Source organism: Chiloscyllium plagiosum, unplaced genomic scaffold (assembly GCF_037043375.1).
Source record: "Chiloscyllium plagiosum isolate Xiang-an unplaced genomic scaffold, Cpla_swu_hap1 HiC_scaffold_2, whole genome shotgun sequence".
Lineage (NCBI taxonomy): Eukaryota > Metazoa > Chordata > Chondrichthyes > Orectolobiformes > Hemiscylliidae > Chiloscyllium > Chiloscyllium plagiosum.
In genome coordinates, this window is record NW_028270140.1 from 134,944,456 (window position 1) to 134,971,216 (window position 26,761).

A 26,761-nucleotide genomic window follows, 5' to 3' on the forward strand; every position below is an offset into this window, starting at 1 on the left:
GCATGGAAGGAATTCGACATTGATGTATGATTGCTGCAGAGCATGCAACAAAATGATCTTATGTTATTTACTATCAAAACAATAGCTTAGCAATCACTGTGAAAGATTCTTGTTCCTACTAATCCAGTCAGCCTGTTTCATTCCAAAGAACTTGATAATATATCATTGATAACCTTAATTTACAATCATTAGAAAACTCATTAATTAGGTACTGCTGATTAATGGTCCATTTCCAATTCTGTCTCGAACATACAGAATATAGGAATAACTTCAGGCTGAGAGCACCTTTTTGAATAACTTAGTAAATATTTCATGGAGAATTTATAATAATGCAAGGACCTCATCAAAGATTAATACATTTTATGAAAATAAGCTCTTGCAGCAAAAGGGACTCAAATGTAAAAAAAATCTTAATGAGCATATGAAGGTGAAACACAGTGCAGGGAATTATGGAAAGCACTTTGCTCTTTAGCTATTCAGTTGCATCATAGGAATTTTAGTTCTGTTTCATGCTTAATGCAATTCTTAAATGCTGTCATTTGAAGCAAAAATGGTGACAAATTCAAAGATACATTATTTTCTTGTTATTTAAACAGGATTTCATGACATGTGAAATGTGTAAAACTTGGAGGGAGTCTTATTTTTATTTGTTTATGAGATGTGGTCCAACATTTACAATCAAGAATTGTCAAAATTCTTTAACAGAATGCAGGCATCACTGTCAAAGCCAACATAGATTGCCCATCCCGAATTGTCTGGCTGCTAGGACATTTACGAGGGCATTTAAGAGTAAACTTCATTGCTATGAGTCTGGAGTCACTTGTCAAGCAGTCTGGGTCAGGGCAGCAGATTTCCTTCCCCAAAGGACTTGAAATATTTCTGAGACAATCAGCGACATGATATGGTCACCATGACTGAGACTAGCTTTGTATTTCTAATTTACCAATTGAATTTGCATTCCACTACCTGCCATGGTGAGAGTTGATCCTGTGTCCCCAGAATATTAGCCTAAGCCTCTGGAGTACAAGTCCAGTAAAATTATCACTGTCACCCTCAAAGAGCTATTTACTGAAATAAATAAAATCTCCTGCAATATAAGCATGAAATTGATAGTTAATAATGAAACATCTCTACATTATGATATACAAAATTGTAGGAAAAAATCCTTTAATTTTCAGGTATTAAAGGTACATTAACTTGTCAGCACAGAGAATTGAATTAGTACAATTTTAACACAGCATACTTGTGCATCATCAAACTCATTCAATCATACGTTTGAGATAATTTCCCAGATATTCCTGGGTATGGAGATAGATTGAAGAAGATGGGAAAGAAGAAGGTTGCGAGAATATTTGGTAGGGGTTTTCAAAATTATAAACTAGTAGGATAGAGTAGATAGGGAGATACTGTGTGCACTCATAAAAGGAGGAAGAAGGAGAAGACACAGATTTTAAGTGAGAGGCAAATGAAGCAAGAATGATGTGAGAAAACAATGTTTTCATGCAGTGAGTAGTTATAATATGGAATTCACTGATTGGAAATGTGGTGCAGGCAGATAGAATTGACTCATTCAAGAGGGCATGGGAAAATTGTTTTGACAGAAATGTGGGTCGGAGTCTGAAGAAAATGTCGAAGATTGGCATTAACAAGTAGGACCGATGCAGACTCGATGGGCCAATGACCATATTCTGCACTGCAATAATTCTGTGATTCCGTCACGACTCACTGACAGGAAAGACCCATCAGAGGTGGTGGCACAATGGCATGTATTCAAGAGGGAATTACCTTGGGATTCTCCAACAATGCTTCCACTTATCCCTGAGATCCCTGTGCCATTAACTCATACAGGGACAAGGAAATCTCCCTCCACCCACCACTCCATCCCCACAACCCCCCGACCCCAGGTCCACGCTGATGAGTCAGTACTCCTCTATGTCGAACATTACTTGGAATTGGCACTGAGATTGGCAAAGGCACCGAATGTCCTCTGGGTGCAGGACTTCAATGTCCTGCTCTGTAGTACCACTAGCAATAGAATTTGCTGAGAACAAATTTCTTAGGGCATCCTCAGAATTATTCGATCTTCCTTCAACACAGAAGTCAGTCTCCATACCAACTTCCCGTGAATTTGCAAAAAATTCCACTTGATGTTTGAGGAGCTGTGCCTATGAGCGTAAGGTTTAGCCCTCACAACTCCACACACTAGACAAAGCATTATGAAGCTACAGTACCCAAATATTTAAAAGGTGAAGCACCAAAATTCACAGCGACATCCTCAGGTATGACAGCCTGATAGGCTCTTAAAGTGGCAGGGGCTGTGATTTATTACTCTTTAATTGGTTGCAGACATGAGTGTACTAATGGAAGTCATCCAATCAAATCTTTTCTTCTGAGGACAGTAAATCATTCTGCCCTTGTGCCAAAACTGTAGTAAGCTCTCCATCTTGGCTTAGCCATTCAAGGGCCATCTCCTCAAGCTGTAGTTCAGACTTATAAAAATACATTACGTGGTGAGGCCACTTTAAAAATACTCTGCATTCAATTCTGGTCTCCTTTCTGTAGGAAAGATGTTGTCAAACTTGAAAGGGTTCAGAAAATATTGAGAAAGATGTTGCCGGGCTTAGAGAGTTTGCGAGATAGGGAGAGGTTGAATAGGCTGGGGCTTTTTTCCCTGAAGCATCGGAGGCTGAGGAGTGACCCTATAGAGGTTTCTAATATCATGAGAGGCATGGGTAGGGTGAAGAGGCAAGTTTTGTTTCCCAGGGTAGGGGAGTCCAAAATTAGAGGGCATAGGTTTAGGCGGGAGGGGAAAGATTTAAAAGGGACCTGAGGGGCAACATTATCACATAGAGGATGGCATGAGCTGCCAGAGGAGGCAGATACATTTACAACATTTAAAAGGCCTGCGTACATGAATCGGAAGGGTACATGAATAGCTGCCAGAGGGAGTTGTACAGGTGGGTCTAATTACAACATTTAAAAAGGCATCTGGTTGGACACATAGATAGAAAGGGTTTTGAGGGATATAAGCCAAATGCTGGCAAATGGGACTGGATCATTTTCGGATATCTGGTCAGCATGGACGAATTAGACTGAAGAGTTTGTTTCTGTCTTGTACAACTCTATGATTCTCTTACAAGTTGTCAGGTTCATATGATAAATGTCACTATTACAGAAGTAACGGGTCATTTACTTCAGAATGATTTCATGAATGACTTGACAGTGCAGCTGTCATAACATAATGGTGAATCCACTCCTGCTCTATTCACAACAATAAATTATCATAGTGCTTACGTCTGCCAATTGATGGTTGACTGGGGAGGATCAAAATCTGAATAATGTATTTATAAAAAATTGTTTCAACTCTTGATGATTATCTGCAACTAACAAAAACTACCTTAATCTTTTAATTTTTGTCGTAAACAAGGATTCCAAACTAGAACAGCCCCAAATTTCCCTACTTCCCTCTGATGGAGTTTTCTGGGTGAATCTGTGGGTCAGGATCCTTGCCAGCTGAAGCAGAATGGAATAGCCAATCGTCAAAGCCGAGGAAGCTGCTGAAACCAAAATCTCTTTCTGAACTGCGTGTATTGATTCTATTCTTTAAGGATCTGCAGGTCACCAGACAAGGTAATTACAGCAGGTTCCTTACAGCACTGAATGGGCATTTTAACAATCAGCTATAGTCATTATTAGACTTTTATTGAATTTAAATTCTATCACTCGCCATGACAGGATTCAAGTTGAGAGTGTTGTGCGAGAAAAGCATAGCTGGTCAGGCAGCATCCCAGGACCAGGAGAATCATCAGGCTCCTGATGAAGGGCTTATGCCTGAAACGTCTATTCTCCTGCTCCTTGGACGCTGCCTGACCTGCTGTGCTTTTCCAGCACTACACTCTCAACTCCGATCTCCAGCATCTGCATTCCTCACTTTTTCCCATGGCAGGATTCAACCCCAGTTTCCCATGGGTAATTATATGGGTCACTAGTGCTGCAACAGATGCCATGAGTCCATTACCTTTTGTCCAATTACAGCTTCCTGGACTCTGTCCAACAAACACTGCTATCATTTAATGTCTCCCATCTTCCCCTAATCAGAGATCTCTTCTTTGTTCTTTTTCCACCCTTCCCATTTCACCCAGATAAACATTTCTGTTTTGATGTAAAGTCATGATCTGAATGGTCAGCTCTGTTCATCTCTCTCCACAGATGCTGCCAGACCTATTGGGTACTTTGAGCATTTTCTCTTTTACACTTTAGATTTCCAACATGCGCCGTATTTTGCTGCTTGAACTAAATGAATAATGTGCTTGCCCATCTGGAACATACTTTGATTCATCATTATGACATCATTAGGAACAGGAGCAGGAACAAAGAACAATACAGCACAAGAACTAACCCTTTGTCCGTCCAAGTCTGTGCCGCCATATTTTGCCCTTTCAGACTAAAACTATCTTCACTTACAGGATCCTTATCCCCCATTCCCTTCCTATTCATGTATTTGTCCAGATGTTTTTTGAAGGCTGCTAGTGTGTCTGCTTCCACTATCCCCTCTGGTGACACTTTCCAGGCACTCACTCCGCTTTGTGTGAAAACTTACCTCACACATCTCCTCACACCTTGAACCTGTCTCCCCTAGTATATGACCCCTCCACTCTGGGAAAAAGCCTCATACTTTCCACTCTATCCATGCCATTCACAATCTTATAAACTTCTGTCAGGGTTGGCCATCAATCTCCTGCATTCCAGTGAAAAACCATTCTATCCAACCCTGCTTCATAGCTAAAATCCTCCATACCAGGCAACATCCTGGTTAACCTTTTCTGTATCCTCTCCAAAGCTTCCACATCCTTCCTGTAGTGTGGTGACCAGAACTGAAAGCAACATTCCAAGTGTGGCCTAAGTAAGGCTCTATAAAGCTGCAGCATGACTTGTCTATTCTTGTACTCAATGCCCATTCCAATGAAAGCAAGCATGTCATAAGCCTTTTTTACCACCTTAACTACCTGCACTGCCACCTTCAGTGATCTGGGGATCTGCACACCCAGAATAGTAAACCAAGAATAGATTATTCATCCACTGATGCCTGCTCCACTATTTGAGTGACACCACGGACAATATGCACCTCAATCTATTTGACTTGAAAACCATATTGTTCAAAAATCTTATGTCTCAAATGGCAAATCTCAATTTGGAGAAAGTGAGGACTGCAGATGCCAGAGATCAGAGTCGAAGAGCCTGTCCTGATGAAGGGCTTACGCCTGAAATGGCGAATCTCCTGTTCCTCAGATGCTGCCTGACCAGCTATGCTTCTCCAGCATCCCACTCTTTGATTACAAATCTCAATTCACCCAGCATCCACAGTCTTTGAGGCAGAAGGTAGAATTCCAGAGGCTTCCTTACTGTAGTGTGAAAACGTGCCCTTATTAATGAAACAAAAAACAAACAAGACAATAATAAGTCACCATAATGTCAATGTTCTAGTTGATGAGATTTAAGCTATAGAAGTATGTAAAGGTTACAGTGCAGAATGTGACCATTCAGTCCACTCTGCTGGTTGAACGAACTAGTTACCCATTCAGCACCTGTTCTGGAGTCTTGCAGGTCACAGCACCTCAGTGTAGATCCAGGTTGAACTGCCTGGCTATCACCATTCCCTTACTGTCAGCGCGCTTCTAATCTGAAGTGTGATCACCTCCTGACACAGGCTGTCCATGTCATCCTCTGCCTTATGGATCCACAACAGTGAATCAAGCAACTGCTCAATTTCCAAAACTCAGAGCTCAAGCTTCTGTAGCCACTTACACTTGTTACAGATCTGAGACACATTGTATGTCCATTACTTCATAAAGTGTAGGATGTAGACTCCCTTTGGCTAAGCTGGCCTGACATCTTAAATGTGTCATATCTTGCAAGTAACATTCATGCTGCGCAATGACCATTTCCAACAAAGGAGAGTTGAACTATCACTCCTTCATGTTCAATAGCATCACCATCACTGAATTTCGTACTATCAATGTGCTGGGATGCCTGTTGGTCTATAATCTGTTGTTGTGTGATTTATAACATGTTGGGAGTTAGCACTGAACTGAAACTGAACTGGATTTACCATATTTGGGAACAAGAAATGGTCAAAAGTTAGGAATTCAGCAGTGAATGACTCACCTTCTGGCAACTCAAAGCTTGTCCATCACCTACAGGCACAATTCTGGAGTGTGATGGAATATTCCTCACTTGAGCGCAGCTCAAACAACACTAAAAGGTTTGACACCAGCCAGGTCAAAGCAGCTTTTTAGCCAGTAATAAATCCACAAACATTCACTTTCTGCTGCTCAACACCGTGTAATTTTTACAAGATGAGCTGTGAAAATTCACTAAGGCTCCTTAGCTTTCAAATCCATTAAAATTATATCCAGAAGGACAATGACATGGGAACACCACCAACTGCAAGTTCCCCACCAAGCCACACACAACTCTGACTTGGAAATATATCATCATTCTTTCAGTGGCATTGAGTGAAATTTCTGGAGCTCCCTCCCTAACAGCAATGTAGGTCTACCTGCAGCAGCAGTTCAAGAAGACAGTTCTCCACCACCTTCTGAAGGGAACCACGAAAAGACAAAATACTGTTGATGCTGAAAATCTGAAGCAAATACTGAGAAACTCAACAGGTCTGGCAGCAAGTGTGCAGAGAGATGTGGAGTTAACATTTTGAGTATGGTTTGACTCTTCTTCAGAACAATAAATCCGCAATAAATGCTGGCTTCACCAGCAATGACCATATCCCACAATGAATAAAAACATTCTGAAGACTTTTTTAAAATGGAAATTGCAGAAAGGTTACCAATGCTCACCAATCAGGTGGGAGTTCTGTGACGCAGTGGTTAGTGCTCCTTCCACAGGGACCAGGTTCAATTCCAGTCTCGGGTGACTGTTTTTTTTTGGAATTTGCACATTCTCCCCGTATCTGCGTGGGCTTTCTCCGGGTGCAACGGTTTCCTCCCACAGTTCAAAGATGTGCAGGTTAGGTGAATTAACCATGTTAAATTGCCACTACAGTCCTGGGATGTATAGGTTAGGTGAGTTAGCCATTGGAAATGCAGTGTTATAGGGGTGGGTGGGGAGGGTTGGGTTTGGGTGGGATGCTCTTCAGGCGGTCAGTGTGGATGCGATGGGCTGAATGGCTGATGTTTATATAGACGGGGTCCTATGATGATATGAATCAGCATTCTCCCCCAACCTGAAGTAACAGACAAGTACAGGAAGCTGAAATTGGGAGAACCTCATTCAAAATGTGAACTTCACTCACCCCCTTTCTAAACTCCATCTAATCCTCCAAACTCCCACTTCACACTCTGTACAATAATTACACAATTTCGGGTTTCTACTTGTACTTCTTGCAATCATCTGACAAGCTTCGAAACCAGCCATTATTTACCAGCAAGAGTTTCTCTCAGAGGTTTCAAACCTGTAATTTACAGATGCAACAAAACCTAATTTACCATCTCTCCAGAAACCAGAGCACATCATAACATAATTGCTTAGTGAGGCACATTTAAAACTTTTTGTCAATTTATTGACTTCAAGTGCACACAGGGGCTGAAATCCTGAATCCAATGCCCAAATTCACAATGGATACAGAATCTTTAAATATTTTTAAGGTGAATATGGATAAAATCTTGATTACCAACCGGACAAAAGATTAAAGGGATCGGCAAGAATGTCAAATTGGGATTAAAATCAGATCAGCCATGATCATATTGAATAGTAGAGCAGTCACAAGTGTTCCTTGTTCATATGTTCATATTATTAGTCAGATCTTAAGACGATAAGACCATGAGATATCACAGCAGAATTAAGTCGCTCACCATAGAGTCTGCTCGACCTCTCGATTATGTCCAATATGTTTTTTAATCCCATACTCCCACCTTCTCCCTGCAACAGTCAATCTCCTTACTCATCTTGAAAATATCTATCTCTGTCTTAAATTCACTCAAGAACATTGCTTCTACAGGCTTCTGTGGCAATGGGTTCCACAGATTCACCATCCACTGGCTGGAGAAATTCATAGGACTCCCCTGATCTTCATTGGCATTGTTTATACTCTGTTCTCTCATCTGAAAGGCAGGTTATTTAACTTTCCTTATATTGAACCTGAACGTCATCCAAAATTTGTTTACTCAACTCTCTTGATTCAAAGCCCCAAATTTCAGTGTCCTATCAAGTAAATGGTAATTGACAGTTCAATGTACTTCATTCAAACTGATTCCTTTATTGTAGAGAACATACATACCGGTGTGACACACGCAGCCCTGGCATCTCCAGCTTGATGAGCTCTAGAATGCAGTGATAGACCACATCATCCAGTGACATGGTCCTTGCACCATTAAACTTGACCTGCAACTCTCAATACAGAATTGATTTTTGACTTAAAAAATTGAGAAACCAATAATTCGGCGCAGTGACATTTCCGGAAGAAACATTGTTATGCAGTTTCCATGAACAACCAAGAAACATTATTTAACTGTGCATGTTAACATTACCCAAGAACAGCATAATGTCACAAGGGACTGCTGTACATTGGGTACAATTGAAAATTCTTCCTGGAATGTAAAGAATGGTAGAAACAAGAATATTTTCGACTCCACTCCCCTCCAACACTGTCCCACAACCTGCCAGCATTTGCAAATGTCAAAGAGGAATGTTTATCTAGGTGTGATTCCTACAGATTGCATTATCGTGAAAGAAATCACGAATCTGGAATCTGAAAGCTGCTATCTCTGATGCAACAATTTGATTAGCTTCCAAGTACACAATTTCCATTCTGAAAATGCAATTCCCAATTTGCCTTATTGGTTGTGTGCCAGCTTTCCAAATGACCAACACACTCAGTGCCATTCTTCTGTTTTTGTCCTGTAAGCCTTGACATTTTATCTTTTTGGAGAAAGTGAGGGCTTCTCCCTGAAGAAGGGCTTATGCCTGAAACGTCGATTCTCCTGTTCCTTGGATGCCGCCTGACCTGCTGCGCTTTTCCAGCAACACATTTTCAGCATTTTATCTATTTCAAATGATATTTCTGAATGTCCCTATTTTTAGCCTGCTTCCACCACACATTCTGGTACTAACCACTCATTGCTTGAGAAAGATTTTCCTCCCGTCACTTTTGCTTCATTCACGAATTACTCCCTCATTTTCATTTCTTTCATGTGTGGGAATGGTTTCTTCTTATCTACTCCGTCCTGACCTCGAATGATTTTGAATTCTTCTGTCAGATCACCCCTCAGCCCTTTTTCCGCTCCAAGAAAAACAGTCAGAACTTTTCCAGTCTATCTTCATAACTGATTGGCTTTTATGTTTACCCTACATCAACGGTGACTCCAGTTGCATTCAGAATTCCTTTCAAGATCATCAAGCAGATCGCCTGCTTCTATTATTTATGCCTGTGTTGCTGTTAGGGAAGTGTAAGAGAGGAATTAGGCAAACACAACATCAGGTTGTTACCTTGTTCCTTGTGATCGAACATCTGGTTTTAGCCTGCAGCATAATCTTAATAGAACAGCCAACATTAGCCAACATTCGCTTGGGAATCATGGCATCAGTCTGCTGCTTTGTCATATGGTATAATGGAAAATAAATATGCAGTATGATATTAGCCCTAAGCCTCATGTCATTGAGCAGAATGCAGAACCAGGAGGTGAGTTTGTCTTTTAGTTGCCAGCTCTTTAACTGAGAACATGGGATTTGCTGCAAATTGATGTTGGCAATACTATTAAAATGGAATGAGATAGTCAAGCTTATGGAGCAAAATTACTGGCATAGTCCTGAAGGACCAAATGGGCTCTGTTTGGTATCATACACGCTGTATGCTAATTAAGTCTGAATATTCTTCTCACATTTCTATCAGCTTGTTCTTCACAATGTGTCAGCAAGTGTGACAATGATATTGCAAAATTTCATCGCAGAAAGTATCTTGGTACTTTAATGAGGTTGAGCTGGTGTAATCTTGGATACATTGTTGATACCGTCACTGTTTCTCTTGTACTTTCCATGTTTTTAGTTTGCAACTGTGAGTTGCAGGAGAAAGTGAGGACTGCAGATTCTGGAGACCAGAGTTGAAAAACGTGGCCCTGGAAAAAACACAGCAGGCCAGGCAGCATCCGAGGAGCAGGAGAATCGACGTTTCGGGCATAAGTCCTTCTTCAGGAATCTGTGAGTTGCAGTTGAGAATTGAACTTTGAACAGTAGCTTGTTTTTAACAAGAAGAAGAGAACAAAAGACTGATTGGGAACTGTGTTGAAAAGTGTCGTGCTGGAAAAGCAAAGCAGGTCAGGCAGCATCCGAGGGGCAGCAGAATCAATCTTTCGGGAATGAGCTCTTCTCCAGGAATTCATCACATTTCTGATGAAGGGCTTATGTCCAAAACATTGATTCTCCTGCTCCTCAGATGCTGCCTGATCTGCTGTGCTTTTCCAGCATTCGACTGATCTCCAGCGACTGCAGTCCTCACTTTCTCTTAGCCATTGGGAACTGACCTGGAAAGATATGAACACTGGTAGGCAATTTGTTTCCTAGATGTTGTGATGCTGAGGGACGATCAGCTGATCAGATGTTGAACTGATCAATCAAGAGAGGACTGGAACTGGCCAGCCAATCAGAGAGAATGTTGAAAGGAAAAGAGAAAACAAAGAATGAACTTGCTCTGACTGGCTATTGGGCAGGAGGCAGTGTTGCTTGGAATGATATGACGAGCTTGATTCAGGATAGCAGTGATTATGCTTCAGAAAGTGTAAAGGGTTCAAAATAATAGTTAAAATTATATATTTTTAAAAGTAAATTATGCCTGATAAACATGACTGAGCTATTTCCTAAAGTGATAGAAGGATATCGGGTGCATAACCTTTCAAAAGGTGTTTGATAAAGTTAAATATAATATATTTGTGAGGAAAATTAAAGCCATTTAGAGCAAAATAGTATTTGCCTGTAAATAGTATAATGTTCATCAAAATGGAGGGAAATAATGAGTGGTGTTTCTTGGAGATTAGTATTAGGTCTGTGAAAAGTTCTGAGCTGATCATGATCTCCATTTCATTCCATTCCCTACAGTATGGAAACAGGCCCTTTGGCCCAACCAGTCCACACCGACCCTCCGAAGAGTAACCCACCCAGATACATTCCCTATATTTACCCCTGACTAATTAACCTAACACTATGGGCAATTTACCATGGCCAATTCACCTGAACTGCACATCGTTCGATTGTGGGAGGAAACCGGAGCACCCGGAAAAAACCCACGCAGACACGGGGAGAATGTGCAAACTCCACACAGACAGTCACCCAAGGCAGGAATTGAACCCAGGTCCCTGGTGCTGTGAGGCAGCAGTGCGAACCACTGAGCCACCCTGCCGCCTCACAAGTGACAAGAGAGGATCAAATAACGAAATCGCTTGGATCATTATTATTTAGGAGCACTGCTACTATAGTTACATGATGTGGACTTTGATGCAGCGGGCACACTTTGAACATTTGCAGATGGCACAATACACAGAATAGTAATCAGTGAGGAGTATATTTCTAACTTAAGAATAAATAATATGTAAATAGGGAAGTCACACAAGTCTGTAAGTAATATGCAATTATAGCCTGCTATGTGGCTGATGGATTTATTCAGCCAGAATGGTCATTTAGGATTATATATTGATTAAAATGGAAGGCAAGATGCCAGGTTGGTTTGCATTATACTTTGTACAAAACGCAGATGCTCTGAAATCCCATTGCTTTTTAATCACCATTGATGCTTCCAAAAGATTAGAATGCATTAATGAATTGCGAAGTGTTGGTGGTGAGGAGCTTTCTGGCTTGTTGGCTATGCTCGTAGACCAGGTGCACTAAATAACGTTTGGCACCAGACACTGAAAATGACTGTTACATCATTAGTTGTGTAGTGTTCTGGAACATGCATTAACTGCCACTGCACTAAGCGAAAGCAGTTACAGCAGGAACATGACAAAATGTCCTCATGGAAAAGTCAAGCAATCCATTCTAATTTTGTGAACTAACAGAAAATAATACAATCATAAGGAATGGGAACAGAAGTAGACCATATGGCCCATTTGACTTGAATGAAGATTGTGGCATTGTGGTCTTAAATCCACTGTTCTGTCTATCCTCCATTACCCTTCACTCCTTTTTTGGTTAAAAATCTGTCTAACTTGGTATTAACTTCTTGAATGACTCAGCCTCCTCTATTGTTTTAAGGAGGGAGGGAATTTCAAACATTGACAATCCTGTAAGAGAATAACCTCCTCCTTATCGTTGTCTTAAATGGGAGACCCATTCATCTGTGCCCCTTTGTTCTATATTTTCTCATGAGTGGAAATATCCTCTCAGCATCTACAGAGTCAAGCTCCCTCAGAATGTTATATTTTTAAAATTATAATCTCTCCTTTGTGAGGAATTGGATACAGCAAGTGAGAGTAAAGGGACCAAAGGAAATGAAGGAAAGCAGGAATAGGCTAGAGGTTTAGATGATCAGACATTAGATTAGATTAGATTACTTACAGTGTGGAAACAGGCCCTTCGGCCCAACAAGTCCACACCGACCCGCCGAAGCGTAACCCACCCAGACCCATTCTCCTACATTTACCCCTTCACCTAACACTACGGGCAATTTAATGTGGCCAATTCACCTGACCTGTGCATTTTTGGATTGTGGGAGGAAACCGGAGCACCCGGAGGAAACCCACGCAGACACGGGGAGAATGTGCAGACTCCACACAGAGAGTCGCCTGAGGCGGGAATTGAACCCGGGTCTCTGGCGCTGCGAGGCAGCAGTGCTAACCACTGTGCCACCGTGCCGCCCACATGATCAAAAGAATGGCAGAGAAGGGTTTGAAGGGCCAAATGGCCTACTACCCCTACTATTTTCTCTGTTTCTTCTAAACTTCTATGGCTATATGCGTACCTTGGTCAACATTTCCTCACAGGATATCACTTTCAGCTTAAGCAAGGAGACCAAAACTATCCCCAGTACTCCAGGTGTATTCTTGTGAAAAATAAAAGCAAAAAGTACTGGAGAACTCAGGAGGTCTGGAAGCATCTGTGGAGAGAGAAACACAGAGTGGATGTTTCAAGTCTTTTCTGACTATTCTTCAGAACTCAGCATTCAGAGATGATGTTTCAAACCTATTATGACATCTTCAGAACTCAGCATTCGAGTCGTGCTGGCCTATATGTGACTCACAAAAATGTGGTTAACTCTTAAGTAACCTCTGGACAATCAAGGATGGGTAATAAATGCTGGCCCACCAGCAACACTGACATCCTGTGAATTAATTTTAAAAACAAGATTTTTAACAAGGACACACAGATTTAAGATAGTCGATAAAAGTGCATGGGAGATTATTGGAAGAAACTTTATCTGATCATGTGATGGAGCATCATTAGTTGAGTCAATACTTATTACCATTTCCTGATTAACCCTGGGAAGGCGAATGATGAGTTGCCTTCTTGAACTATTATCGTGCTTGGGATGTAGGTGGACCCACACTGCTATTAGGAAAGGATTTTGACTCCATGACAGAGAAGGATCGACAGTGTAGTCAAGAAAGTGTGTAAATTGGAGGGGAACTTGCAGGTGGTGGTGCTACTGTGCATCTGCTACCCTGGTCTTCCTAAGTGTTAGATTTCATAGATTAGAAAATTTTTTCCAGAAGCTGTGGTGAATCAGAAGGTGAGTTACTCTCTGCAAAATTCATAGCATCTGATCTGTTGTTGTCATTTTTATATATGGCTGGTCCAGTTCGGTTTCTGGTCAATGGTAATCCCCAGGATGTTACCAACAGGGGATTCAGTGATAGTAGTGTGATTGAACATCAAGAGGAGACTGTTCAGATGGTATTACTTTGATTTGAAATGTGTTGTCTGAAAGGATGGGAAAGTAGCTTTGATAATAATATTCAAAATGGGTTTTACTACCTGCTTGAAAGAAAAAGAAGTTGTAGGAGTTGTGGGGGAAGAAAGGATGAGTGAGACTTTTAAAAAACTCTTGTGGCACACTGGTAATATCCATACCTCTGAACCAGGAGGCCTGGGTCCAAATTTTACCTGCTGCAGAGGTGTCATAACATCTCTACACAGGTTGGTTACAAATATCTGTTGGCGCCTAAAATAGCTAACATAGCACTAATGGGCTGACTGGATATAAAACAACGTGTGTAAGTAATAATCAACAAAGTGCCTTCATGACATTGGCTCAGGCAGTACAAACGTTTGATTTCCACCAAGCAACGTCCCTAATCCTTAAAACATCAGCACATTTGCATATTATGGTGGGGCCTGTGCTATGGTATAACTGAATTTACTTCCTCATCTGCCAGACCGGATTATCCCTCTATCTAACTCAAATTGCACTCTGTAGAAGTTGGCCTCCTTTGTTCGTGAACCTGCAATCCGCAACACGGTACTGTTCAAATTTGTTATGGACAAGGAGAAAGCAGGCCTGTAAAAGAAGGCTTGTTTCCTCAAAATAAACCAGGATCTGGCTGAAGTTGACTGGGAATAGTGCCTTGAGGGGTATGTCTACAGTGGAGCAGTGGAGGGCATTCAAAAAGGTGCTGGGGAGAGTACAGGTCCAGCATGTACCCTTTAGAGGGAAATGTAGGAGCAATAAATTCAGAGAACCCTGGATGTTGAGAGAACTGGATGAGGAAGAAATGAAAGGCTTTTAGCAAGTCCAAAGGGAGCAGATCAACTGTGAGTCTAGAGGAACATAAGATGTCATAGTCATAGAGATGTACAGCACCGAAACAGACCCTTCGGTTCAACTTGTCCATGCCAACTAGATATCCCAACCCAATCCAGTCCCACCTGCCAGCACCTGGCCCATATCCCTCCAAATACTTCCTATTCATATACACATCTAGATGCCTTTTAAATGCTGCGATTGTACCAGCCTCCACCACTTCCTTCTGGCATGTCATTCCATACACGTACAACCCTCTGCATGAAAACCTGCCCCTTAGGTCTCTTTTATATCTTTCCCCTCTCACCTAAACCTATGCCCTCTAGTTCTGGACTCCCCCACCCCGGGGAAAAGACTTTGTCTATTTATCCTTTCCACGCCCCTCATGATTTTATAAACCTCCATAATGTCACCCCTCAGTGTCCGATGCTCCAGGGAAAATAGCCCTAGCCTATTCAACCTCTCCTGATAGCTCAAATCCTCCAAACCTGGCAACATCCTTGTAAATTGTTTCTGAACCCTTTCAAGATTCACAATATCATTCCAATAGGAAGGAAACCAGAATTGCATGCAATATTCCAACAGTGGCCTAACCAATGTCCTGTACAGCTAGAAGGTGACCTTCCAACAACTGTACTCAATACTGAATGTGTTTGGGTAATTGTCAATCTAAGTCTGCCAGGTTCTACTATGTGAATATGAGAATTTACTTTTTAACAGTCCATCAGTTTTTGCTTCATGAATGTTTTGTTTAGTTAAGAATCCTTCCCGGTCAGGCTCTGGAAGGTAAATGTGAGTGCATTTATCAATGTTTGCCTGACAGAATTTATTTTGTGAACATGTGAATGTGGTTATCAATTTTCCCTGGTAATTTCTGCTCTGTGAATATGAAAATGTAGTTATTAATCTCTAAATGTAACCCAAAAGAACTGCAGATGCTGAAAATCAGAAACTAAAACAAATAGCTGGAAAAGCTCAGCAGGTCTGATAGAGTCTGTGGACAGAAATCAGAGTTAAAATTTCCAGTCTAGTAACCCTTCCTGTGAAGAGATGGTAGCCAGGAAAATATTCGTTTTTCTGCAGAAGATAGGGTGTGTTGAAGGGAAAGGGAGTACATGGTGGATGGGTATAGAATCCAAAGAACTGGAAGAACAGTTGAACAGATAAACTAGTGAATCACAGTCAGACGAGGATGGTAATAGGTATTAATAGAGACTGTTAGTGAGTTTTGGTGTACAATAGAAGACCCTGTGATAACACTGCGTGGTGAGAGAGGTTTTGGGTAATAATACGGGAGAGCTCTAGCTCTAAAGTTGTAGAATTCAGGATTGAGTCCAGAAGGCTGTTGAGTTCCCAAGCTGTTCTTCCAGCTTGCAATGAACTTTGCTGGAGCACTGCAGCAAGCCTGAGACAGAGATGTTGGCCAGGGAACTGGGTGGTGTGTTGAAGTGGCACACAACTAGAAACTCAGGGACATTTTTTTTCTGGACAGTATGTAGGTGTTCTGCATAGAGGACACCCAATCTACACTCAGTTTCTCCAGCATAGAGAAGACCAAATGGTAGCTAGGAAAGTGCACACAATCAGTTCTGACGAGAGGTCACTAGAACTCAAATGTTAAGTCTGATTTCCCTCCACAAATGCTGCCAAACCTGTGGGATTTTCCAGCAATTTTTGTTATTAGTTTCTACCTGTCAGTTTCTGCAAAAAAGGAACTTAAGAAAGCAGTTAGAAAAGCAAAAAGGGGACATGAAAAAGGACTTGTGAACAGGATTAGGGAGAATACTCAAATATTCTATAAATACATTAAACCCTGGTTAACCAGGGAAAGAGCAGGGCCCATTAAGAACCAAGGGGGCAATCTTTATGTGAAGTTACAGGATGTTGGAAGGGTATTCAATGAATACTTCAGTCTTCGCTCTGGAAAAGGAGAACATTGGTATGGAATTCAGGAAAAGGGACTGTCAGGAACTTGCACAGGAAATTACAGACCAGTGAGTCACGTGTCAGTGGTAGGGAAACAATCGGAGAAAATGCTTAAGCAGAGAATTAATATCCACTTAGAAAACCTGGGTTAATTAGGGAGAGTCAGCATGGCTTTGTTGAAAGGAGGTCATGTCTCACAAATTTGACAGAACTTTTTGAAAATGTGATCAGGACTGTGGATGAGGGAAGTTCAGATGATGTGGTTTATATGAATTTTAGCAAAGCAAAGATGAATGAGAAACTGGCTAAATAATAGGACACAACATTTGAGTGACTGGAGACCAGTGTCGAGTAGTGTACCACAAGGATCAGTACTGGGACCCTTACATTTTGTTATCTACATAAATTATATCAATGAAAATGTAAGGGGAGAATGTTAAGCAAGCTTGCAGATGACACCCAGATTGGTAGGGTGGTTAATAGTGAAGAAGATAGTTGAAAGTTACAGGAAAATATGGATGATTGGTCAGATATGCAGATCAGTGACAGATGGTATTTAATCTTGATAAGTCTATGGTGATGCACTTTGGAAGAAGAAATAAGATGAGGGAGTACTTAATGAATGGCATGACGCTGGGTAGCCTCGACAAATGGAGGGATCTTGGGGTAATTATTCTCTGAAGTTGACAAAGCATATCAGAGGATTGTTAGGAAGACATGTGTGCCACTTGCTTTCATCAGTTGTCACATAGAGTATAAGAGCAAGGAGGTAATACTGGAGTTGTACAGAGTCAGTTGGTTAGGCCACATCTGGAGTACTGTGTGCACTTCTGGTGACCTCACTACAACAAGGATGTGATAGCGGTATTCAGGGTACAGAGGAGGTAACTAGGATGTTGTCTTGCATTGAACAATTGAGCATAACGAGAGACTAGATAAGCTTGGATTGTTTTCTTCAGAGCAAACTAGGCTAAGGAAGGACATAACTGAGGTGTTTACCATTATGAGGGTTTTGGACAGGGTGAATAGAGAGGCACTTTGGTTGAGGGGTCAATCACGAGGATCATAGAACATAGAACAGTACAGCACAGAACAGGCCCTTCAGCCCACAATGTTGTGCTGACCACTGATCCTCATGTATGCACCCTCAAATTTCTGTGACCATGTGCATGTCCAGTAGTCTCTTAAATGTTCCCAATGACCTTGCTTCCACAACTGCTGCTGGCAATGCATTCCATGCTCTCGCAACTCTCTGTGTAAAGAACCGGCCTCTGATATTTCCTCCAACCAGCTTATAACTATGACCCCCCTTTTTAGTCATTTCTGCCCTAGGAAATAGTCTCTGGCTATCGACTCTATCTATGCCTCTTATTAACTTGTATACCTTAATTAGGTCCCCTGTCCTCCTCCCTTTCTCCAATGAAAAAAGTCTGAGCTCAGTCAACCTCTCTGAATAAGATAAGCCCTCCAGTCCAGGCAGCATCCTGGTAAACCTCCTCTGAACCCTCTCCAAAGCATCCACATCTTTCCTATAATAGGGCGACCAGAACTGGACGCAGTATTCCAAGTGCGGTCTAACCAAAGTTTTATAGAGCTGCAACAAGATCTCACGACTCTTAAACTCAATAGTTTTAGGATCGGGGCAGGAGATTCACAGAGAATTTCAAAAAACCTTTTTCACTCAAAGGGTGGTGGGAATCTGGAATCCACTGTCTGGGAAGGCAGTCAATTGATGGAATTCATTGCCACAGAAGACCACGTCATTGAGTATATTTAAGACTGAGATAGTTAGGTTCTTCAGTTTGAAGCCGAAAATGTGTTGCTGGAACAGCGCAGCAGGTCAGGCAGCATCCAGGGATCAGGAGAATCGACGTTTCGGGCATAAGCCCTTCTTCAGTTTGAAGGAGATCTACAGTTATGGGAAGAAAGCGGGAAAATAGGGATGAGACACTTATCAGCCATTATTGACTGATGGAGCAGACTCGATGGGCTGAATGGCATAATTTCTGCTTCTAGGTCTTATGGTGATGGAGACTGGAAACCTTAAAAATGTATTTGGATGAGCACTTGAAATATCATAACATTCAAGGACACGGGACAAGTGCAGGAAATTGGGATTAGCACACGTTTAGTGGTCAATATCGCTAGTGCTGACTCGTTGGGTTGAAGGGCCTTTTCTGCACTGTATGGCTCCATGACTTGAAATTTCCTTTTAGTTTTTTAATCAGCTGAGATCACTACTAAAAATTATGTTTTCTGTCAAAGGGTCACTGGTCTCGAATGTTGTCCCTGGTTTTTCTCTTCACAGATACTGCCGGAACTGCTGAGTTTCTCCAAAACAATCAGCTTTTGTTAAAATTGGCCTTTGCCTTTTTATTTCAAAGAGCAAACTCCCGGTGTCCCTTTCAGGGCTGTTGAAGAGGCTGCTCAATGCCTGATATGAATAGGAGGAGAATGCAATATCATTGCTAATATTGCTTTCATAAGCATACTGATGTCAGTTAATTAATAACGTAATGGGAAACATTTCGACACATTTTCAGACAGGTTATTGTTTTTTTTATTGTAGCCTCAATGCGGGTCTCTGCTTTATTGAATATCCATATTATATTTGCATATTTAGTAAGCAGTTTTGAGAACAGTTGTGAAATAGAACTTTTGGGTTTAAAATTAGCAGTCAACCATTGTTATTTATTCTGAACCCAGCTTTAGTAGCCATACATTTGCACAGTTTTGGGCATGTTTTGGACATTTTTAAATTTTTCTATCCGAACAGACATCTCAAACGTTTCAGCTATTTTCTAATTACTGTTTGCAGCATTCCTGTTGGTCTTTAGAAATCTCCAATGTTTTTGGGGAGGGATCAGTGACCACTAACAAGAAAGAGTTCAGCAAGCTGGTTTGATACAGTGATTAAATTGAGAATGCAAGTGTTGTGCATGTATCAATAGAATCCATTGCCCAGATTTTCTTTCAAAAGCAGAATGGTATTCTTTCCATAACAAGCCCACGGTTAGCCACGGATCCAACTCATGCAGAGTAATGTCTGGTTTGGCAACAATTTAGTCCAAATGTATAATTATAAATACTTTCACGTTGTGCAACATGATTATGCAAAATACAATAAGCATTTAACCGAAAATTAATTTTGCTAATGGCAAACCAGTTCTGGCTAAGCTAATCTACTCTCCTAAGGAATGATTGTTTACAACCCAAGTGATCAATATTATATACTTATTAGTCAGAAAATGCATTGATGCATGCAAAGTAACATTAAGTGGTAAGACAAAAAAAAAATCAACTGTACACGGAGAATAAATGCACAATATGTTTCAATCGATTTGATTGGATTTATTGTTGTCACATGTAATTATGTACAGTGAAAAGTTGTGTTTTGCAAACTATACAGGCAGATCATAACATACAAGCACATACATATCCTGGTATATTTGGACAGAATGAGGTATACAGGGTTATGGCTGCACAGGAGGTTCACAAAGCAAGATCAACTTTAGATTTGAAATTCGAGAAGTCGATTCAGCAGTCGAACAACTGCATGGAAAGAACTGTTCTTGAACAGTTATGGCTCCTATGTAATTGAATGCTCGTTTCCTATGTTGTTACTTTGTAGCAGATGTTTCTTACCTACCGTTCCTGTAAACCCAGAAGTATGTATCCCTTATTCAAGAAAGTAATTCACCTCTAGACTCCCCCAAATACTGCCCACTATCTGCAAGGCACAAGTCATGAGTTTGATGCGATAATTTCCATATGCTTGGTTGAGTAAACTTCCAACAGCATTCAAATAGCTCCACACCATCTAGATCAAAGCAGCCTGCCGGATCAGCATCTCATCCAGCACCCTCAACTCACAGTTCCTTTACTGGGGCACAGTGGAAAATACAGACTAGCATCTCACAAGGGTTCTTTCAAATGGACCTTCCAAAATCCTGATCTCTAGCACCGAGAATGACAGAGGCAGTAGATGCATGCAAACACGGCAATGCCAAGTATCTTCCTCCACTCCCGGCACATGACTCCCTCGTCAGGTCCACACCCCCCACCAACCCAACCTCCAGTCCCGGCACCACTCCCTCCGTGACTCCCTCGTCAGGTCCACACCTCCCACCAACCCAACCTCCACTCCTGGCACCACTCCCTCCGTGACTCCCTCGTCAGATCCACACCCCCCACCAACCCAACATCCAATCCTGGCACCTTCCCCTGCAACTGCAAGAAATGCAAAACTTGCGCCCACACCTCCCCCCCTTACTTCCCTCCAAGGTCCCAAGGGATCCTTCCATATCCGCCACAAATTCACCTGCACCCGCACACACATCATTTACTGCATCCGCTGCACCCGATGTGGCCTCCTCTATATTGGGGAGACAGGCCACCTCCTTGCAGAACATTTCAGAGAACACCTCTGGGACACCCGGACCAACCAACCCAACTACCCTGTGGCTCAACACTTAACTCCCCCTCCCACTCCACCAAGGACATGCAGGTCCTTGGACTCCTCCATTGCCAGACCATAGCAACATGACGGCTGGAGGAAGAGCGCCTCATCTTCCGCCTCGGAACCCTCCAACCAAAGGGATGAACTCAGATTTCTCCAGTTTCCTAATTTCCCCTCCCCCCACCTTGTCTCAGTCCCAACCCTCGAACTCAGCACCACCTTCCTAACCTGCAATCTTCTTCCTGACCCCTCCGCCCCCACCCCCACTCCGGCCTATCACCCTCACCTTAACCTCCTTCCACCTATCGCATTTCCAACGCCCCTCCCCCAAGTCCCTCCTCCCTACCTTTTATCTTAGCCTGCTGGGCACACTTTCCTCATTCCTGAAGAAGGGCTCATGCCCGAAACGTCGATTCTCCTGCTCCTTGGATGCTGCCTGACCTGCTGCGCTTTTCCAGCAACACATTTTCAGATCTGTTCAAACACACCTTTCTGACTTGGAACTTTAAAGCCATTATTTCACTGCTGCTGGGTTAAAATTCTGCAACTCCTTTCCCTTCTGCATGAAAGGTCTAACAACACCCAGATAGACTGCAGTGATTCAAGAAGGTGACTCACCACCACCTTCTCAAGGACAATAAATGCAGGCTTTTCCAGCAATGCTCTCAAAACAGTAAAAAGATAAAATGAAAGAGTCTAAAACCTAATTGCCTATTTATAAATATAATCTTAGTGTCAAAACCTTTCCGAATTTTGATTTTTGCAATAGCTCATTAACACACAGAAAACTGGCTCACCTTTGGGAAGGAAATGCACAATGAGTTAGCCATATTAAAGTGTTTTGTGGCATGTTCCTTGATGACCCTTGCTGACAGCTTGTAATAATTGTGACCATTATTGGGTAAGAGTTGTTTGAGGTAGCTTGCTCCTGTCAATTCTAGTTTAGCAAAGCTTTCCCTTGGACCTATCTACCTAGTATATTTTTTAATGGGTGCTGACCATTTCCAATTACCCAGAAGCAGTTAGGGGTCCACCACATCGCCATGGGTCTTGAGTCATGTGTAGGCCAGACCAGGTAAAGTCAGCAGGTTTCCTTCCCTGAAGGACATGAGTTAACCCATTTATTTTATTTATTTTATTCCATTTATTTTAGTTAAATTCAAATTTCACCAGGTGCCATGGTGGAATTTGAACCTACATTCCCCAGAACACCAGTCTGGGCCTCTGGATTATCTGCCCAATGACAATACAACTAAGTACCAATTATTTCCTAATCGATATAAGAGGCATTGCTTTTTTATAAGAAAAACGTTTATTGCATCATAGCAATAGTTGCAACAAAATTTGATCAGGCACAATTCTGAGGAATGAGTTTACTGATACAGATGTATCTACTCCCTCCACAGAGTCTACTCTTGTCATTACTGACCGTGTGTGTGTGTGTGTGGTGTGTGTGATCAGTGAAATGGGTAGAGCCAAACCAATGAACATTAACTCCTTCAAAACTTATGCAACCAAGTTTTTGTTTAACTCCATAGTTAACCGGTTATGCTATCATGGATATAACTGTATTAGAGTCACCACTATTCTGTCTCCACAGTCCCAGGTCTCTAACAAATATAGATGAACTGAAAATTTCACACTTCTCTCAGAAAGTACCTCTTTTTGGATTTGGAAGAATGGTAGTGCTTTTGCTTGAAAAATATTAACCAAGATTCTGAAATATGGATCATTTCTTCAAATGACTACTATTTTTAACAAATCCTTCATTAAGGATGTTGCGATTTGTAGATGTTTCTCTTGGTTGGTTATCTGAAGCAACATTTCTCTTATTTTGTGGGTGGCACGGTGGCACAGTGGTCAGCACTGCTGCCTCACAGCGCCAAAGACCCGAGTTCAATTCCTGCCTCAGGCGACTCTCTGTGTGGAGTTTGCACATTCTCCCTGTGACTGCGTGGGTGTGCTCCAGTTTCCTCCCACAATCCAAAAATGTGCAGGGTAGATTAATTGGCCATGCTAAATTGTCCGTAGTGTTAGGTGAAGGGGTAAATGTAGGGGAATGGGTCTGGGTGGGTTGCGCTTCAGCGGGTCGGTGTGGACTTGTTGGGCCAAAGGGCCTATTTTCACACTGTAAGTAACCTAATCTTATTAATTTTCTTCCTGGAAGACAGCTGCTCTTTTTGAAGAACACTTCTGAAGCCATTTTCTTCATTGTTATGTCCTGGACTTCTGTATCTGACATTTACTCTCTAATTGAAAAAGATCTTTTTTTTGCAGTATCTGGATGCTGTGTATATGAACCTACAAAATACATTTGATAAAGAACCATATGATAGATTTGGTCAAAAAGGAACTGCCGTCCATTGGATTTAAAAGACAACGGCTGAATGAATCCAAACTTGATTAACAGACAGAAGGCAAGGTAGTAGTAAAGGGTTGTTTTTTTTCTCACATTGGAGGTTTGAATCAGTGTCCTTCAGGAATCAGTGTTTGAAACAGTACAGCTATTAATATGTTACTATGCAGGATATATGTAAATAGGGAATCAAATCAAGGGACACAAGGAAGGCATTGACAGATTGGTGACACAGGCAGTGACATGTCAGAAAATCTTAACACTGTAAAGTGTGAAGTGATTCGTTCTGGTAGGAAGAATGAAGAGATACAATGTGAACTTAATGGGTAGCAGAAATCTGTTAAAACGGCATATGGCTTGGCTTTATAAGAAACAACAGAGCATGAAAGCAAAGAGGTTATGCTGGACATGTATAAAATGCTAATTGATCCCCTGTGGGATTATTGTGTCAAGGTCAAGGTACCAAAGTTTTGTGAAGAATGTCAAAGATTTAAGAATATACAAAATAGGAGCCAGAATAGGTCATTCAGACCTTCCAGCCTGCTCCACCATTTAATGTTTTCATGGATGATAATCTACCTCAAAATTATTTTCCTGTAGCCTCTCCAGATTCCTTGAATGCTCTCATGTGGAAATTTACTCATATCGGTCTTGAGCATGCTCAATAACTGAGCCCTTTCAGGTCTCTGGGCAAAACATTCTAAAAATTTGATATCTTCTGAGTGAAGGAATTCTTCTGCATCTCTATCTTAAATTCCTTGCCTTTTAGGAACATTGGAGTAGGAGAAGGCCATTCAGCCCCTCAAATCCTTTTCACCATTTGATGAGATCATGACTGACCTGTGGCCTAACTCCATATATCTGTCCTGGACTGCTATCCCTTATTACTTTTACTGAATAAAAATGTATCTATCCCAGATTTACTATTACCATTTTATGTTTCAGAAGAGGAATACATGGTTAGTCATTCTTCGAGTTTAATTTGTGGACTTGAGGCCTTGGTACAGAGGAGTCTACAAGCATTATTTCTTTATATATACTTTAATGATGCTTTACAACCTTGAAATACAACTTAAAGCTAAACATTCAACATATTAATGAAAAGGCAGAGGGGAGAAAGTTAGACAGCTGCTGAGCAACAGGGATTCAAGTGACACAGGGAGACAGAACAATCCAGAGTGTCAGTACGTCTGTGTGAGTATATCAGGCGTTAGAGGCTGAAACGTTAAGGAATCTGGAAGGGGAGAAACTGAAAAAACTCAAAACTCCTCAAAAACTGAAACAGTTCATATCCAAATGTAACAATTTCAGGCTTGAACTGACAAGAATTGTAAGCAACATTATCACCACATAAGTGCAAGACAATGACCATCTTGAACTAGAGAAAATCCAATCATCACACCTTGACATTCAATAGCATTACCATTGCTGAATCATACACTATCAACACATTTGGGGCTACCGTTGATCTGAAACTGAATTATCAGTAAAAACAAGGACTGCAGATGCTGGAGATCAGAGTCTACATTAGAGTGGTTCTGGAAAAGCACAGCAGGTCAGGCAGCATCCGAGGAGCAGGAGTATCGACTTTTCAGGCAAAAGCCCTTCATCAGGAATCCTGAAACTGAATTTGACTAGCCATATAAATCATGCAATGAACAACTCATCTCTTGACTCTCTAAAAACTACCCCCCATTTACAAGCACAAGTCATGAGTTTGATGAAATATTTCCCACTTGCCTAGAGTTGTGCAGCTTTGACACTGAAGAAGTTTGACAACATCCAAGACAAACAATCCACTTGATTAGCATCATTTCAACAAACATCCACATTTTCCATCACTGATGCTCATTAGAAGCAGTGTATCCCACCTACAAAATGCAGGCAGAAATTCACCAAATCTTCTCCACCTGCACCTTCCAAATGCATAACATGTACTGCCTAGGAATCCAAAAGCAGCAAATACTTGCAAATATTGCCATCTGCATGTTCCCCTCCAAGCTAATCACTATCTTGACATTGAACTATATTGCCTTTCTTTCCATGGCTAGTTAAAATCCAGAAACATCTTCCCTGAAAGCATTATGGATTTAATGACAGCAAATGGTCAGCAGTGGTTCTCAAGGGCAACTTGGAAGAAGCATCAAATGCTGGCCCAGTCAGCAATGCCCACATCCCATGAATAAATAAAAAAAACACTGTTGCAGTGAATTTTTTTTCAAATGTTACCAAGGATGAAAGATTTCATCCTGCAGGAAGACTGTGCAAAATTGGATTGCTCTCCTTACAACAATAAAACCTTGATGTGGAGGTGCCGGTGTTGGACTGTGGTGGACAAAGTCAACAGTCAAATGACACCGAGTTATAATCCAACAGGCTTATGTGCAAGTGCAAATAAAACCTTGACAGAGATGTTCAAAATCAATTTGCCAGGTTGTTAGAAGACTGTTGGAAGCAAGGCATTCAAAAGATTTTAGATAGTTATTTGAAAAGCAACATAGTGCAAGTTTAGAGGGAGAAATGGTAGCACAGTGGCTTAATAGTTAGCACTGCTGCCTCACAGTGCCAGGGACCCAGGTTCAATTCCTGCCTCAGGCAATAGTCTGTGTGGAGTTTGCACATTCTCCCCATGACTGTGTGGGTTTGCTCCGGGTGCTCTGGTTTCCTCCCAAGTCCAAAGATGTGCAGGTTAGGTGAATTGGCAATGCTAAATTACCCGTAGTGTTAGGTGGATTAGTCAGGGCTGAAAATGTGTTGCTGGAATAGCGCAGCAGGTCAGGCAGCATCCAGGGAACAGGAGAATCAACGTTTCGGGCATAAGCCCTTCTTCAGGAACTATAGTGCAATGCTGGTTTTTAATGTCTATCAAAGTCTATAAATGTGGAAGGAATTAGTCATTACAGAATAGCTCAAGACTCTTTTTAATGCACTCATATCTGGTTAAATTATGGTTGATTAATGAGTACAATGGCAAAGGATATAATTTCCATTCTTCAGCATTTCTGATCCAAGCAAAAAAGTTGCCAATATTTCTTATTTTATCCTACCAGGATTTGCTCTTTGGAAATCCAACTACATTCTTAAAGGATTAGTCAGGGGTAAATGTAAGGAAATGGGTCTGGGTGAGTTGCTCTTTGGAGGGTCAGTGTGGACTTGTTGAGCTGAAGGACCTGTTTCCACACTGTAGGGAATCTAATCATTACCAGAATGGAAATAAGGTGACTGTTCAGTTGGAGAGTTGGCACAGGCATACTAGGCAGACTGGCCTTCTATGCAATTA